Here is a 17,424-nt window from a genome sequence, read left to right as displayed (position 1 = left end):
TTTAAATGTGTACATTTTGTTATTGTAATTTATTCAATTACAAAGCTTCCAATTCAAATAAGTTTCCCGTCGCTCTGCTTGTTTACTTTATGATGCTGGACATCAGGCTAAAGTCTGAAGTTTTGCCAGAGGGTCTGTTTGCTGAGCTGGTTTCTGTTTTGATGTATTTCGGCAGATATTGCACTGTAGTTTATAGTGAAACTGCTACAAAAAGAGGTTTATATGCAAAATTATTCTTACTTGTAGCTTTCCTGTAGCTCAGTGGCTAGAGAATGATGCCAGCAACGCCAAGATCATGGGTTCGATCCCAGGGATAGCAAATACTCAAGTACAAATGTAAAGTATCACGCAATGTAACTTGCTTTGGAAAAAAGAGTATGCCAAATGCGTAAATGTAGATACATGGTTCATATAGTCAAGGGGAAATCAAGCAACTTTAAAAGATTAATGACAAGTATTAGATGTCTCCACAATACAACTGAACTCAATAAAACGTAATGTAAACACAAAACTGAAACAAAACTCAGCCATAGATTAATCTTTTTGCACATGACACCTCAAAGTATGTGAAACTATTACTGTTCAATCCTAGTTCACTTCATTAATCTTTAAAGCCCTTAGATTCACTCCGCAAACAAAAAGCTTAAAGTTACGTAAGACACAAATGTCTAATTCTGACAAATCACATGATCAGTAACAGTAATGCTGGTTCAAAATATATTGATCAACAAACAGCACACAGTTCATGTCCTCTATTAAACAATGATTGACAGAAAAGTAACTAGTCTATCAGATCCACACTCTTGATAACATCATATTGAGCAACTATAGACTGATATCAAATCTTCCTTTTATTGGTAAGATTATTGAATATGTTGTTTTTATTCAGCTACTGAACTTAAGATCATATCAAATGGATATCTGGATAAATTTCAATTTGGTTTCCAGCTGCATAACAACACAGAGACAGCGCTCATAAAGACAATAAATGATATTCGCCTAAATTCTGATTCTGGCAAAATTTAACTGTGCTGAAATAGTGGGATAATAAAACCTAGTCCTATTAACTGAATCGGAGTCAGGCTTTCTGGGACGGTACTGCAAAACAAGATGGAACGAACAGTTGTCAGGTTAAAAACACGCAGTTGTCGCAAATACCCAAGTCTGGAAGAAAAATCTTACGGAAACCCTAACAAATGTTGGTTATGCATGTATGCATTTTGTTTTCTCTCATTTAGTGTCAGCGGCAGGCCTCTCGTAGTTAAAGCACGGAACAAGTTTGTTCTTCACAGAGTAACATCAAGGAGTATTGATTGTAGGAAAACCTGGAGTGTCTGTCTGTATCCCTTAATTTGTAAATTTGGATTGAGGAAAGCATGAAAGAAAACACATTTACAATATCGGAGTGTTCGATTCCTTGCCATTTAAACACTGTAACCTTACAACTGAGTTTTTTTAAAACACATCCACTTTGTACTTGAGTTACCACGACAACATGAAACAGATGTTTTCTCCTCACCAGGCCGAGTGGTCCCCTCAGTCAACAAACATTCTACAATAGTGAGGCCTCCAAAACTCTTACAATGACTTTATAGATTCCTTTATATTTTGGTTAATAAAATCTTCAACAGCAGCAACCACTTAAATATCAGGTCAATTTCCTGAATCAATATTATTATATGGCATCATTGTGAAGAAGTGGAGTCATGCGCGTAAATCGCACCATTTATTGTCAAAAATATATTTATGTAAACCTAAAATAATTGAAAAATAAGAAAAAAATAACTAATGCAAACTTTTTTACTGTAAATGAAGTAATTCTCTTTTATGTAGTTGACATCAAAATGCTGATTACCAATGTTCTTTTTAAATGAATCTGCTATGTTAGAGAAAGAAAATGTTATGTTATATAAGATTATTTTATAGATATTTTAACTCAATATACAAAATATAAAAGAGCAGATTCAAGAGATGTGAGTCATTGTCTTATTCATTGTCAATCATTGTCTTATTTTCTCATGATTATGACTTGGATTTTGCATTCAAAAGTTTCCATTTATTTGGCATCTCTCAAACATTATTCTATAACCAGGAAATATCTGAAGTAGTGATGTTGAGAAAAAAATATAAAGTTAAACAGGCAATAAGTCCCATCTCATACTCTTGAATCTGATCTTGTATACATGCAGAAGATTGTATGCATAGCAGAGGAGACGACTACAGAGGCAACATCTCCATCACTGAGAGTGGATTCACCTGCCAACGCTGGGACTCTGATCCACTAAATGTGTTCAATCAGTCATTGTGAGAAACTAGCATTTACTTACTGTACATAAATGAAATACTGTCCACTTAGTCCAGGTAAACAAAATGTGTGTTTTGTATATATCCTGAGGAGAAGTTGGAAAAGAACTATTGCAGGAACCCTGATGGAGATCTCAGGCCCTGGTGTTATACCACAAATCCAAACGCTGGGAGTTCTGCTCTATTCCTAGATGCAGTAAGATTCATTCCTGTCAGAAATCACTGTGTCAAATATTCAGTACATCAGTTATCGATCATGTTTTTCTTATATGAACAATTCAATTTCATGTTATTTATATAGCACTGTTCACAATTGTCAATGTTGCAAAGCAGCTTTACATACATCATAATAAAATTTAATAAAAATAATACTGGGGGAAATTAAGTAGAATATATGGTATCAAGACAAATGGTTTTATTGCAAGTTTTTCTCTATGCAATGTTCACTGATGTCAGGGGATTATCAGAAGCTATAAATTATTCAATCTAAATATACCTAATTTAGTTATATTATTTTTTGTAATATTGTAATCAGGACTAGGAGTCTAATATTACAACATTTTTTGTTTAAATATGTTTACATTCATGTGTTTTGTTATACGCAAGTGATTTATATTTATGGATTAAACTAGAACAGCAGTCTCCCAGCGAGTAACGGTGGCAAGGAACCAAAACTCCACTATAGACGTATATGTGTATAAGAGTGGAGAAAAAAAACTTGAGAGAGGCCAGACTTGAGCAGGAGAGCCTCCTCTGGCATGTTAAAATAGCACTGCTGCAACTGAAGACACAATCATTTCTGTAAACTGTGAAATTCATTGGAAATAGTTCACGGGTCTGGGTAGTGAAAAGAGGAAAGAACAAGTGAGAATAGAAAAATTATATATTTATGTCCATCCAATATTATTATGGTTCTGGATGACTGTAAGTTATGGCTGTAGTTGCACCTTAAACTCGTTGTGCTCCTTAAACCATTCCGGGACCATTTTTGCTTTGTGTCAGAGCACATTATTCATATTGCTCTTGTATTGTACCACACAAGCCATCATTGGCTCCCCATGTGCATCAGTGAGCCTTGGCCTCCCATGACCACTGAACAACTGTCGCCAGTTGACCACCTTGAACCAATGTTGATAGATACTGACCACTGCAGACTGGGAATATCCACAAGAGATGACCCAGTCGTCTAGCCATCACAATCATAATCACACTTGGTAAAACTCGCCGTAATCGACATCAACACATCAACTTTAAGGACACATGTTCACAGCTGCATAACATATCCCACCCACTAACGGGTACCGTGATGAAAAGATGATCAGTATTATTCACTTCATCTGTCAATGGTCATAATGTTATGCCTGATCGGTGTATGCAATAATACAAAAAATAGTCTAGTCTTTGTCGTTAAAATTGATTAATTCTAAAAAAAATTAAGGGTTCAATAAATTAAAATGAACAAGGATCAGAAAAGTGATGGTGGACTCAGAATTGATTGACAAACATTATATGGCGAGTTCGACACTAGCTAGATGCCATCACAAGAACAGGATGGAACGCTACAGTATCATTTTTGATAAAAAAACAATATAATTGAATCTATCAAATCTATCACATTGAACCTTCACATCAGATGATGAATGACAACATGCAAGTATACAGGGTGTGCATCGACATCACTTTCCCACGTGAAAATGACGGGACACGCCGTGGGATACGCTGCACTGGGTGGCAAAACTCCCAGCATGTTGGCTGATGAGAATAGGAAGAATAGAGAAACCTGGACTAAAACACGCAATTATCTGCTGAAATTGCAAGCAGCCGGACTCGACGGTAATCCACACGGCTTCACTACGACTTATAGGAATGTTTTGCCACCCAGGAGGCCGCGGTGCTCTCGTGGTGTTCACGTGGTAAAGTAACGATACGTCCATACCCTCTATATTACACACTTGGCAGGAATGGGGAAAATAATACTGTGGCAACATTAATTCAAGACACATGAACAATTGTTTCATCTTTTACTCACCCTCATGTCATTCCAATCCTGTATGACTTACTTTCTTCTGCTCCACCCTTTTTATTTAGAAAAACACTGGGACCCACACAACATTGGCCCCTATCGATTGTCATTGTATGGACACAAAACCACGGAGACATTTCTCACAATATCTTCAGTAATGTTCCACAGATGAAAAAAATCATTAAATAAACAAACCAGCTAGTTAAAAAAGTCCACTTCTAACATATCACGTGATCAGTAACAGTAATGATGAGTTCAATACTGAAACCCATAGGTTCAGTGATTTCACTTTAATTGCAATGAATATGTGCTCTTTGTCATTAAAGTGAAAATACTTTTAATATAAACATCATAGCCTGATAAAAATAGTAATTTTAGAAGAAAAACGTCTGATGGTACTTTGGATCTGAACTCTTCAGATATTGATTGACAAACATAATGTTTATCACGTGTCCTTGATTAGACAGCAGTGTATGATGTGCCCATTTAAAAAAAATGTCTTAATGGTATTCATATTTTACAACATACAAATGATATAGAGATTGTTGTAATTGACAGGTACATAAAGTTAAGAGCAAATAAAGCCAATTAAAAAGAATAAAGACAAAAACAAGTATTAAGATGTCTCCACAATACAACTGAGCTCAATAAAACGTAATGTAAAAACACAAAACTGAAACAAAACTCATTACGGATCAAAGTATGTGAAACTATCACTGTTAAATCATGCAGTTCACTTCTTTAATCTTGTTAAAGGCCCTTAGATTCACTTTACTGTTACTTGTTTAGCATAATCAAACAAAAACCTTAATGTGATCAATATATATTGATCAGCAAACATAGCACAGTTCATGTCCTTGATTAAACAATGATTGACTGAAAAGGAACTAGTCTATTAGGGCTGTACAATATGTAAAAATGATAAAATTGTACTTACTACAACACAAAGCAACAATATGCATTAGGTTCATAGGTTTATCATGCAGAGTTGCAGTAATATTATAACTGAACTGCCACTTATTGTTATACAAGTGAACACCTAATAAAGCTGATTCTATTTACACCGTTTTTTGACTCATATTTGCGATGTTCATGTTCGTGTACTCAAGGAGTCAGTAAAAGACGCTTAAATTCTGTGTTGTACTCTTTGATGAATCGTCAAGTTTCAGTCAACTGAATGTTTATCCACCACCCACACACTGCACAAAATACAGGCCCATCTCAATTAATTAGAATATCATGATAAAGTTCAATTTTTATATTACATAGATTTTTTTATTATATATTATTACTGTGACACTACTGAAACACTACAGTGTTTTCGGAAGTCCACAGTCAACACAGCCATCTAGCAGGAAATAGAACACTTCATGCTTCATTCTGCTGGCAAGCTTTATGGAGATGCTGATTTCATTTTCCAGCAGGACTTGGCACCTGCCAACACTGTCAAAGGTACCAAAAGCTGGTTCAATGACCATGGTGGGACTGTGCTTGATAGGCCAGCAAACCTGCCTGACCTGAACCCCATAGAGAATCTATGGGGTATTGTCAAGAGGAAGATGAGATACACCAGATCCAACAATGCAGATGACCTGAAGGCCGGTATCAAAGCAATCTGGGCATCCATTACAACAGAGCAGTGCCACAGACTGATTGCCTCCATGCCTCCGAGTATTGAGTGCATAGAAATGAACATACTTTTCAGAACCCTGACTTTTCTGTTTAAAATATCCTTTTTTATTGATCTTATGTAATATAAAAATTTTCTGAGACACTGAATTTTGGGTTTTCATTATCTATAAACCATAATCATCAAAATCTCAAGAAAAAAGGCTTGAAATATTTTACTCTATGTGTAATGAATCTATATAATATATTGGTTTTACTTTCTGAAATGAGTGACAAAAAACACACTTTTTCATGATATTCTAATTATTTGAGATGCCTTTGCATTGTTTACAAGTCGGAAGACAAAAAAAATCGCATTTCTTTGTCTAGTTTCTGTCCTAAATGACTGTGCGACTTGCTTTTGCAGTTAATAACACAGCACAACCGACTGACCATGTTTATGTCTTCTTAGTCAAGTGGAACAACATTGAACTGAACTCACTAGCAGAAAAGAGCCGCTACCACCTACAAATATGGCCGTGAACAAGGTGTGACGTCAGCGCAACATTCTCTATTGTAAACAAGCTAACGTTAACTAGTAGCCATTTACCTGTGTTGCCATCGAACTTTGTGTTTGCCCTTGAACTTTGTTGCCCTATCTGTTTATTAAAGTTTGTCTTCCCCGCATCTGAGTCTCCCTGGTCGTGTGTCATGACAGCAGTGTATTTCATGTATAATTGTTTTATTCTTTACTGTTTTCATTTATTTTAAATACATTTTTTAAATAGTTTTTAAATTCCTTGTTGTTATTGTTGTGATTATTTGTGTGTAGGAAATGTGCAATATAAATAAACTTGCCTTGCAATGGTTTGCACAAGCTTAATGAACAAAATGCACGACCATATTGTGAGAATACCAGACCAATTACCAATATAAGATTTATGAAGTGAAAATTTCCAAAATCACTAAATATATCCTTCTTGTTTATCAAATTATTGCACTGAAAGGAAAAATAGTCCAACCAAATTTACCTTTCATCTGAAGGGAAATCTTGGACAATCTGATGTTAAAAATATAAATATTTCATAGTTTAAAGCTTTTCTGTTCTTCAGAACCTGGTGCTGATTATTACCTGAAAGAAACAAGCGTTCTTGTAATTAGGTATCTGCAACATTTTTGGGGGGTTCACTTTGCCATGTCTTAGTTTACAGAATCACTTTGATTGTGAACTTTTTTGAAAAGCTTCTTGTGAAAGAAATGTAATGATATTCATTTAATACATATTTTGCTAAATGGTGGCGGGTTCAGAAAACACAGATTGACAAACATTTTAGGAGCTGATCCACGTCCTTGTCAGGATAATGATTGATAGATTACTAATTTATATTCAGATTCAGAAGCCCTGTGCTCAGTTTACTTGTCAATGCTCCAACATGCAGGTTCAAAAAGCAGGTCTTTTATTTGGGATTTTTCTCTTCTCAAGTAAGCTTTCTGAAGAGTGATTATATTATTTTTCCATTTCTATTATTCTTCATATGAGTGTATACTAAATTATTGGATTATATTTAACATTTACCATTAATGTTGCTCGTTTTATCTGTATGTGAATAATATGATGAATTATGTTCCCTCCAGTTTTCCTAATGGACTACACTGAAAGTGCAGGTAAGATGATGTTTGATGAAAGTGTCGGAACAAAAGATGCATTCTATAAGTGAATGCTCACCCAGACCTGCCTGAAACACCTCGTGTAACCACACCCACACAAATCTACGTCAGTTCATGGTGTGATTTGACTAAGACCGCCCCAAATGTAAACGCAAGTAAGGTGGGCGACCTGTCAGTACAATTGCTTTGGAACCAGATGTTCCAAATATGGTAAGAGAAGTTAAATTTCCGTCACACGCTTGCAGTATTCGACCAGTCACTACGCACTGAATAACTGGCCGTTTGTGATGTGGGGACCTCATCCCAAGTGCTCACGGCCGATCGCACCCCGATTCGCTCTTCTGAACGTTCCCCAACCGGCCGTGGCATACTGTCCGAATCCTCAGGGACACACTCGGAAAGGATGCATGACATAGATGAGATGGTGATGGTGGTCTAGAGGGTAAAACCACTGAACTGGTAAATCAAAGGTTGCTGGTTAGATCCCAGCAGCCACCACCAGTGTATCCTTGAGCAAGACACTTTACTCCACGTTGCTCCAGGGGGATTGTCCCTGTTATAAGTGCACTGTAAGTCGCTTTGGATAAAAGCGTCTGCCAAATGCCTAAAAATGTAAAAAATGTAAATGTCGCTCGCAGCATCGGAGGGAGACTTGCATCCGACTCTGACGAACCAGAGTTCCCCCCTGGGGGTCAAGCTCAGGAGGAAGCAGAAGTGATGTGAGCCATACTAACCTGGGGATACGTGGTTCCTGAGGTCGGAGTGCGGTGCAAACCGTGCCCACCCCGGGTGCCATTTTTTCCCCGGAGGTGTATGAGGAGCTGTGTAAAACTTGGAGCGCTCCACTCACGGTTTGCTCCGGTCAAACCAGCTCCCGCTCCTTCACTTCCCTCGATGGTGGGGAAGCCAAAGGCTACGTCGAGATACCCCAGGTAGAACGTGCGGCTGCGGTGCACCTGTACCGCAGACGGCTGCCACCTGGGGGAACGGCCACGCCTACCGTCCAAAGCGTGTAGGACTTCGGCATCACTGGTGTTGAAGGCTTGCGCTGCTGTGGGCCAGGCTGTCTCCTCTCTCTACGCCATGGCCATCCTGCAGACAAAAGGAGTTTTGTCTTCAACGCATCCACAAGAGGAAATTGTGTAATAGAGTTATTTTCGTATTGCTCGCAAAAGTCAAGTTCAAGTTCAAGTTGAGCTTTATTGTCATTAAACTACATGTGGGGACATAGAGTGGAAAATTTTTTATTAATTCATCACAATTAGTTATTTTTTAATCGATCTGATATTGAAAAATAAAACATCTATCGACTAATCAGATTAATAGCTTGGAGCTAACTGTTTTATAAAAGATGCTAATTACTACCTGTGTATTACACCACAAAATGATTTTAAAAGTTTAATGTTTTCTGTCATAGTGACGACAAATCTCATTGCTGTGGTGGAACTCTGATTGATCCGCAGTGGGTTCTGACCGCAGCCCATTGCATTGAAGGGTGAGTGGTTCAAGACAAAGGTTTGAAAACAACTGATAGATTTGGAAGTTTAGACCAGTAAGTGATGAAATGTTTATCTATCACAATACAGGTGTCCACGTCCTTTTAAGGTCTTCCTTGGAACCCACGCAGAACGTGGGGAAGAATCATCCAAACAGGAACGAGATGTTTCTAAGATAGTTAAGAGACCATCTGGAGCTGACCTTGCTCTTATCAAGTTGGACAGGCAAGAGATTTCACTGTTATCTATTGTTGATGTCTGTTACAGTAGTGATGTCATTACAAATTAAGAGGGGAGTAGAGATGAGAGTCTATGACTAAAGACAATATAAGAAAAAGAAAAGAAACAAACAAATTTAACACTAGCACTAGTTAGACAGAAAATACTGGACACGCTTCACTTAAAAGAGATTTTTTTCACCTTCCAATTATGTTTTGCGTAAATGTAATTTATAAATATTAAAAAGGGTCAAAACCAAATTCAGAGCTTAACACTGTCTGCACTGGACGGGATCGATCATTTTGAATGACATCATTAAGGCAAACTCACAATAAAGTGTGTCTTTTTTTAGGCCTGCAGAAATAAATGATCAGGTATCACTTGCTTGTCTACCAGAAATGGACTATATTGTACCAGATGGTACTGAATGCTTTGTATCTGGCTGGGGAGAGACACAGGGTAGGCGTTTTTTTAAGCAAAACAGATTTCAAACATTTATATCTTATTTTACTTAAATGATTATATCCTGTAGCTCCAAGCTTTCCTTTTTCTTCAGGAACTGGTGGAAAGGGTTACCTGAAAGAAGCCGGCGTACCAATAATTGAGTACAACATCTGCAACAATCCGTCATTTTTGAAAGGCCGCATAAAGGATCACGAGATGTGTGCCGGATACAAAGAGGACGGAAAAGACTCTTGTCAGGTTAGAATCATCAAAGATTATATCCTACAAATGTGGATAAACAACGACTTATGAATTATAACCAGTTTAACCCAGTGTTGAAATTTTACGCCTCATGTGCATTTTATTTTCACCAATTTAGGGTGACAGCGGCGGACCTCTCGTCTGCAAAGCACAGAAGAAGTTTTTTCTTTAGGGAGTGACATCATGGGGTGATGGTTGTGCTAAAGCCATGAAACCTGGAGTGTACGTTCGCGTCTCTAAGTTTGTCAGTTGGATTGAACAAACCCTTAAAGAGACTAGAAGCAGTTTGCATTCGCTTTATGCTAATTTGTCTGGCAGATACTGTTTTAGATCTTGATAATAAATAAATGACTAAACATTATTTTAGTTTTTGTAATCTTTGTTTTAATGGGATCATATGGCGTGAATTTGTTTTTCTGTGTCTTTGGTGTGTTATAAATTGCCCAGGGACAGATTATAACTTCAAAGGGCCCTGAGGCCATTTACGTCCAAGGCCCCCCCCCCACCATTCTTCCGTTCTTTCTCTGAACTGTGCATTTACAGTTATAGAAAGTGAAAGTTAAGATGATAACTTTCTGCGTCAAATGCCTGCGCTAAAAATAATCTGTATAGGTTTATAGAGGTCTTCACTTTTCTCAAGAGAGAAGAGGATGTCCCTCTGTTGCCATCAACATAAAAGCTTCCAAATGCTCCTGTAAGAGGTTGCGTTTGAGTCTGGTTTTGTGAAATGAATCAATTTGTTCCTTAGTTTCTTTACTTTCATCCACTGTGTATGTTCTTCTTCTTCACTCTCTCCTATTCTTGCTTGTAACGTATTCTTTCCTCTATCATATGTTTTATCTTCTACTCTGTCTTCCTTCTCTTCTTGCTCCTGTCTACTCTCATCATTTCTTCTCCGCTTTCTTTTTCACATTTTTCTCCTATACCTCAAGCCCTGTCTCCTCTCCACTCTCCTCTTATGTGGACCCACTAGGCTTAGCCTGGGAATCAACATCGGAGATGTCGAAAATGCACACAAACAAAAAATATTTCAAATTCTGCACCATAAAGAAAAGATGTGATCCAGGGTGCAGACAAAAGTATCAAATTCATATTTATAATGGCAAAGAATTGAAGTATTATATTGTTTTTAAATATTTGACAAGTGAGCAGTAAAGAAAAATGACGAATGCACCATATGGAATAATCACAAATCGAACATTTTAGGAACTGGAAAGCTTGTTGTGGAACGGACTTCACTTAGGGGATCTTGAATAGGTTTTTGAGCTCATAATTGTAACGGGGGTTCAGACTCAAGAAACAGACAGGTTAGAATCAAACATACCGGTTTATTGTTGAGCAGCTATAGTAGATGAACAGATAATGCCAGAGATAATGCCTTGAACTGATATCAGAGATCGGATGCAGGTAGGTAATAATCGGAAACACAGAAACACGGAAACACGGAAACACCATGAGGAGACGAAGGAACTGAAGAATCTTGGAGTAGAGTCCTTTTCCACATTGGAGACCAGACAATAAACGCCTCGTGTAACAACAACGGGGCAAATCTACGTCACTTCGTGACATGATTTGAGTAACACCACCCAAATCTAAACGTAAGTAAGGTTGGTGTTCCTGTCAGTACAGTTGCTCTGGAACCTGATGTTCCAAATATGGTAAGAGGCGTTACATTCCCGTCACATGCTTGCAGTATTCAACCAATCACTACGCACTAGTGAACCGGCCAATCATAGCACACCTCGCGTTTCAGAGCGATGAGCTTTGTAAAATATCAGCGCGTTTCAGAGAGGCGGAGCAAATAGGAGATACAAACATGCAAGGTATGTTTTGTTCAACCACCAATGAACTATATACAGTTTTACCCAGTTATATACATACCAAAACAACTTATGTAGGCATCAATTTCATTACCGTAGCTTTTATCAAATATAAATTACACTCCATTTTGGTTAAATGGATCCGAAACAATGCATATATTTAATGTATTTTACATTTACAACTATTTTAGGTGGAACTATCTCCTTTTAATAAATTCTGGGACATGTAAAGTAAAAAAGCCCAGAGTCTTAATGGAGTATTTTTAATGAGATAATTAAAATTTTCATACTTTGTTTAACTTGTAGTTATGGTAAGACTTCACAGAAATTTTACTTTGTGTGCATTTTATTCTCACAAATTAAGGGTGACAGCGGCGGTCCTCTCATTTGCAAAGCAGAAAACAAGTTTTTTCTTCAAGGAGTGACATCATGGGGTCTTGGTTGTGCTGATGCTAAGAAACCTGGAGTGTACGTCCAAGTCTCTAAGTTTATCAACTTTATTGAACAAACCATGAAAGAAAAATCTTAAATCTAGTTTTCCTGTAGCTCAGTGGTAAGATCATGGCACAAGCAATGCCAAGGTCATGGCTTCGATCCCATGGGATTGCACATAGTCAGAAACAAAAGTATAATATGATGCAATGCAAGGTACGTCTGCCAAATGCATATATGCAAATCTTGAACACAAATGTATAATGGGATATAGAATTTAAATGTACAACTTCTCTATAGAATAAAATTAGTGTTATACAAATGCAGTTTTAAAGTTACTGCTCATGTTCTGTGTATCGCTGCCGTCCTTTTGAAACCTCGTATCTCCACTTTTAATGATTTACATTTTTAGCCATAAATCATAAGTCTTGGGTTTTTTAAGAATCTAGCCAGTAAAAAGTGCTCGTCAACTGTGACAAGTATGTAATCGTTTAATTGTTGAATCGATCCAGTCAGATAAGTTTCCTGCTGTTCTTCCCTTTTCATATCAGATAGTAGACGTCTAAGTCTGCTGGATAGTAAAATCTATCATTTATGGCATCACGATAACAAAGTTGAAACAAACTACGGGATCATTTTCGGATGAAATACCAAGATAGTATATCTATGCGCTGAGCTGCATTCTGTTTTGATTTCTTTCGGCAGATATTGCACTCCAGTTTATAGTGAAACTGCTGAAAAAGAGGTTTATATGTAAAATTATTCTTACCTGTAGCTTTCCTGTAGCTCAGTGGCTAGAGAATGGCGCTAGCAATACCAAGATCATGGGTTCGATCCCAGGGATTACACAAATGTAAAATATCACGCAATATAAGTCGCTTTGGAAGAAAGACATTAGTTTGCGTAAATGTAGATACATGGTTCATAAAGTCAAGGGCAAATCAAGCAACTTTAAAAGATTAATGACAAGTATGTCTCCACAATACAACTGAACTCAATAAAACGTAATGTAAACACAAAACTGAAACAAAACTCAGCCATAGATTATCTTTTTGCAAATTAAACCTCAAAGTATGTGAATCTACTGTTCAATCCTAATTCACTTCAATAATATTTAAAGTGCTTAGATTCACTCCGCAAACAAACAGCTTAAAGTTACGTAAGACACAAATGTCTAATTCTGATAAATCACATGATCAGTAACAGTAATGCTGGTTCAAAATATATTGATCAACAAACAGCACACAGTTCATGTCCTCTATTAAACAATGATTGATAGAAAAGTAACTAGTCTATCAGATCCACACTCTTGATAACATCATATTGAGCAACTATAGACTGATATCAAATCTTCCTTTTATTGGTAAGATTATTGAATATGTTGTTTTTATTCAGCTACTGAACTTAAGATCATATCAAATGGATATCTGGATAAATTTCAATTTGGTTTCCAGCTGCATAACAACACAGAGACAGCGCTCATAAAGACAATAAGTGATATTCGCCTAAATTCTGATTCTGGCAAAATTCAACTGTGCTGAAATAGTGGGATAATAAAACCTAGTCCTATTAACTGAATCGGGGTCAGCCTTTCTGGGACAGTTCTGCAAAATAAGATGGAACGGACAGTTGTCAGGTTAGAAACACGCAGTTGTCGAAAATACGCAAATCTGGTTGAAAAATCTTACTGAAACATCATCCCTAACAAATGTTGGTTATGCATATTTAGTGCCCCATGTAGTGACAGCTGCTGGCCTCTCGTAGTTAAAGCACAGAACAAGTTTGTTCTTCACAGAGTACAAAAGGAGTATTGATTGTACTAAAGCCCTGAAAAACCTGGAGGTACGTCTGTATCCTTAAATTTGGATTGAGGAAAGCATGAAAGAAAACTCTGGAGCACATTTCCAACATGGGATTGATCGTTTTCTTGCCATTTAAACACTGTAACCTTACAACTAAGTTTTCAAAACACATCCACTTTGCCATGTCTTAATTGACAGTGTTTGATAAAGGATTTTCGTATCCTTGGTTGTTTTAGAAGTTGCTTTTAAACAACAAATGAACATTTTGAAAAATATTTTTTAAAGCTTCATTTGAAAGAACTGTAATGACATTCATTTGATACAAAAAACAGGTATTTTATTTAGTTGTAATACTGCTCAACAAAAGGAAGGAACGAGGCAGGAACCGGCGAACATTCAAATAAAGTTTTAATAAAATAAACAAAACAAAAAAGGAAATAAAAGGCCGACAGCCACCTCACTGTCGACTACCGGCCACAAGAACATTAATACAAACTTAAAACCTGTCCGGGCCCGATCCTCTCTTGCCGGCAGTCCTGTCGATTCCTCCTTTTATGCTCCCGAACTTACGGTGGCCGGAAAGTGCAAAACAACATTACGAAGTTTGAAACACTTTTACGAAGCTCGAGACAAATTTACATTTTGGAAAACATTTTTACCTATCATAAAACCCCACTACATGGGAAAACCACGAACTCCTCCACGGTAGATGCGGGACCGGTGCGTGCACAGCTGATTTCCACTATCACTAACGCCACCGGCCCCGTCCCACCTTCCTCACTACATTGGTCCTTTTCTTTTCTCAGCTAAGCCTTCTAAAGATTATTTTTATTATTTGCCCATTTATGTTATTCTTCATATAAGTGTATACTAAAGGAATGAATTGTGTTTAACATTTATGAATAATGATGCTCATTTTATCTGGATGTGAATAAGATGATGAATTATTTTCCCTCTAGTTTACCTCATGGACTACACTGAAAGTGCAGGTAAGATGATGTTTGAAGAAGTTTTACTGAAATCATTTACAGTATGTCCATTCACATGGTTTCAATTACTTATCTAATCCAGTACTTCATTAACATTTAAGAAATAGAGTTAATGGTAGAATTCTAGTCATAGAGCAGTGTTGTGGTTCTTTTTAAAAATATGAAGAAACACTCTTAAAACTGTTGGTACTATTGCCAAAGGAGTCTTTTAGCCATTTTTGGCTGAAATGTTCCATAAAGAACCTTCACATCTTAAAAACATTATAGTTTAATTATAATATATCATTATATGACATCATTGTGAAGTAGTGGAGTCTATTGTGAAAAATATATTTATGTAAACCTAAAATAATTGCGTCAGTAGAAAAGAAATACTAACTCAAACTTATTTACTGTAAATGAAGTAATTCTATTTAATGAAGTTGACATTAAAATGCTGATTACCAATGTTTTTTTCCATGAATCTGCTATGTTGGAAAAAGAAAATATTCCATTCCATTCCATTTTCTACCGCTTATCCGAACTACCTCGGGTCACGGGGAGCCTGTGCCTATCTCAGGAGTCATCGGGCATCAAGGCAAAAGAAAATGTTATTAAAGAAAATTATAAATCAATATACACATTTTTAAAGAAGCATATTCAAGACTATGAATTGGGAGTGAATCATTTTTTGGTCTTGTTTTCTCATGATTATGACTTAAATGTTTTTCGATTGCAAAATTGATGTTTCTGGATTTTGCATTCAAATGAATACATTTTTTTGTTAACTCTCAGACATTATTGTATAACCAGGAATAATCTGAAGTAGCGTTGTTGTCAAAAATATAAGTTAAACATGCAATAAGTCCCATCTCATACTCTTGAATATGATCTTGTATACATGCAGAAGATTGTATGCATAGCAGAGGAGACGACTACAGAGGCAACATCTCCATCACTGAGAGTGGATTCACCTGCCAACGCTGGGACTCTGATCCACTAAATGTCTTCAATCAGTCATTGTGAGAAACTAGCATAAACTTGCTGTACATAAATGAAATACCACTTAGTACAGGTAAACAAAATGTGTTTTGTATATATCCTGAGGAGAAGTTGGAAAAGAACTATTGCAGGAACCCTGATGGAGAGCTCAGACCCTTGTGTTAACCTTATACCACAGATCCATCGAAACGCTGGGAGTTCTGCTCTATTTCTCGATGCAGTAAGATTCACTCCTGTCAGAAATCACTGTCAAATATTCAGTACATCAGTTATCGATCATGTTTTTCTAATAAGAACAATTCAACTTCATTTTTTTTATAAAGCACTGTTCACAATTGTCAATGTTGCAAAGCAGCTTAACATCCATCCATCCATCCATCCATTTTCTACCGCTTATCCGAACTACCTCGGGTCACGGGGAGCCTGCGCCTATCTCAGGAGTCTTCGGGCATCAAGGCAGGATACACCCTGGATGGAGTGCCAACCCATCGCAGGGCACACACACTCACTCATTCACTCACGCACTCACACCCTACGGACAATTTTTCCAGAGATGCCAATCAACCTACCATGCATGTCTTTGGACCAGGGGAGGAAACCGGAGTACCCGGAGGAAACCCCTGAGGCACGGGGAGAACATGCAAACTCCACACACACAAGTCGGAAGCGGGAATCGAACCCCCAACCTTGGAGGTGTGAGGCGAACGTGCTAACCACTAAGCCACCGTGCCCCCCTGCAGCTTAACATACATCACAAAAAACACTCTTTTAAAAAAAATAATAAAAATAATACTGGGGCGGAAATTAAATAGAACCTATTGTAACAAGACACATGGTTTGATTGCATGTTGCAATGTAGATTGCTCTATGCAATGTAGACTGATGTCAGGGGATTGCCAGAACCTATAAACTATTCAATCTAAAAATCCTTAATTTAGTTAGATTATTATTTTTAATATTGTTATCAGGACTAGGAGTCTAGAATTACAATATACCAGAACAATTTGCAGTAATTCCAAAACATGCGGAAAGAACACATTTGTTTAAATGTGTTAACGTTCATGTGTTTTGTTATACGCAAGTAATATATATTTATGGATTAAACTAGAACAGCAGTCTCCCAGCGAGTAATAATGTGAAGGAACCAAAACTTCGCTGCAGATGCATAGTAAACTGTACAGATGTACAGTTGTAGTATATGTGTATAAGAGTGGAGAAAAAAAACTTGGGAAAGGCCAGACTTGACCGGGAGAGCCAATTCTCCTCTGGCATGTTAAAATAGCACTGCTGCAACTGAATAGAGAATAATTACAGTTAACTGTGAAATTCATCGGAAATAGTTCACGGGTCTGGGTAGTGAAAAGAAGAAAGAACTGG

The sequence above is a fragment of the Triplophysa dalaica genome, chromosome 13 (assembly GCF_015846415.1).
Source record: "Triplophysa dalaica isolate WHDGS20190420 chromosome 13, ASM1584641v1, whole genome shotgun sequence".
In the NCBI taxonomy this organism is placed as follows: Eukaryota; Metazoa; Chordata; class Actinopteri; order Cypriniformes; family Nemacheilidae; genus Triplophysa; species Triplophysa dalaica.
The sequence above is the reverse complement of the archived record's forward strand: the minus strand, read 5'-3'. Positions refer to the sequence as shown.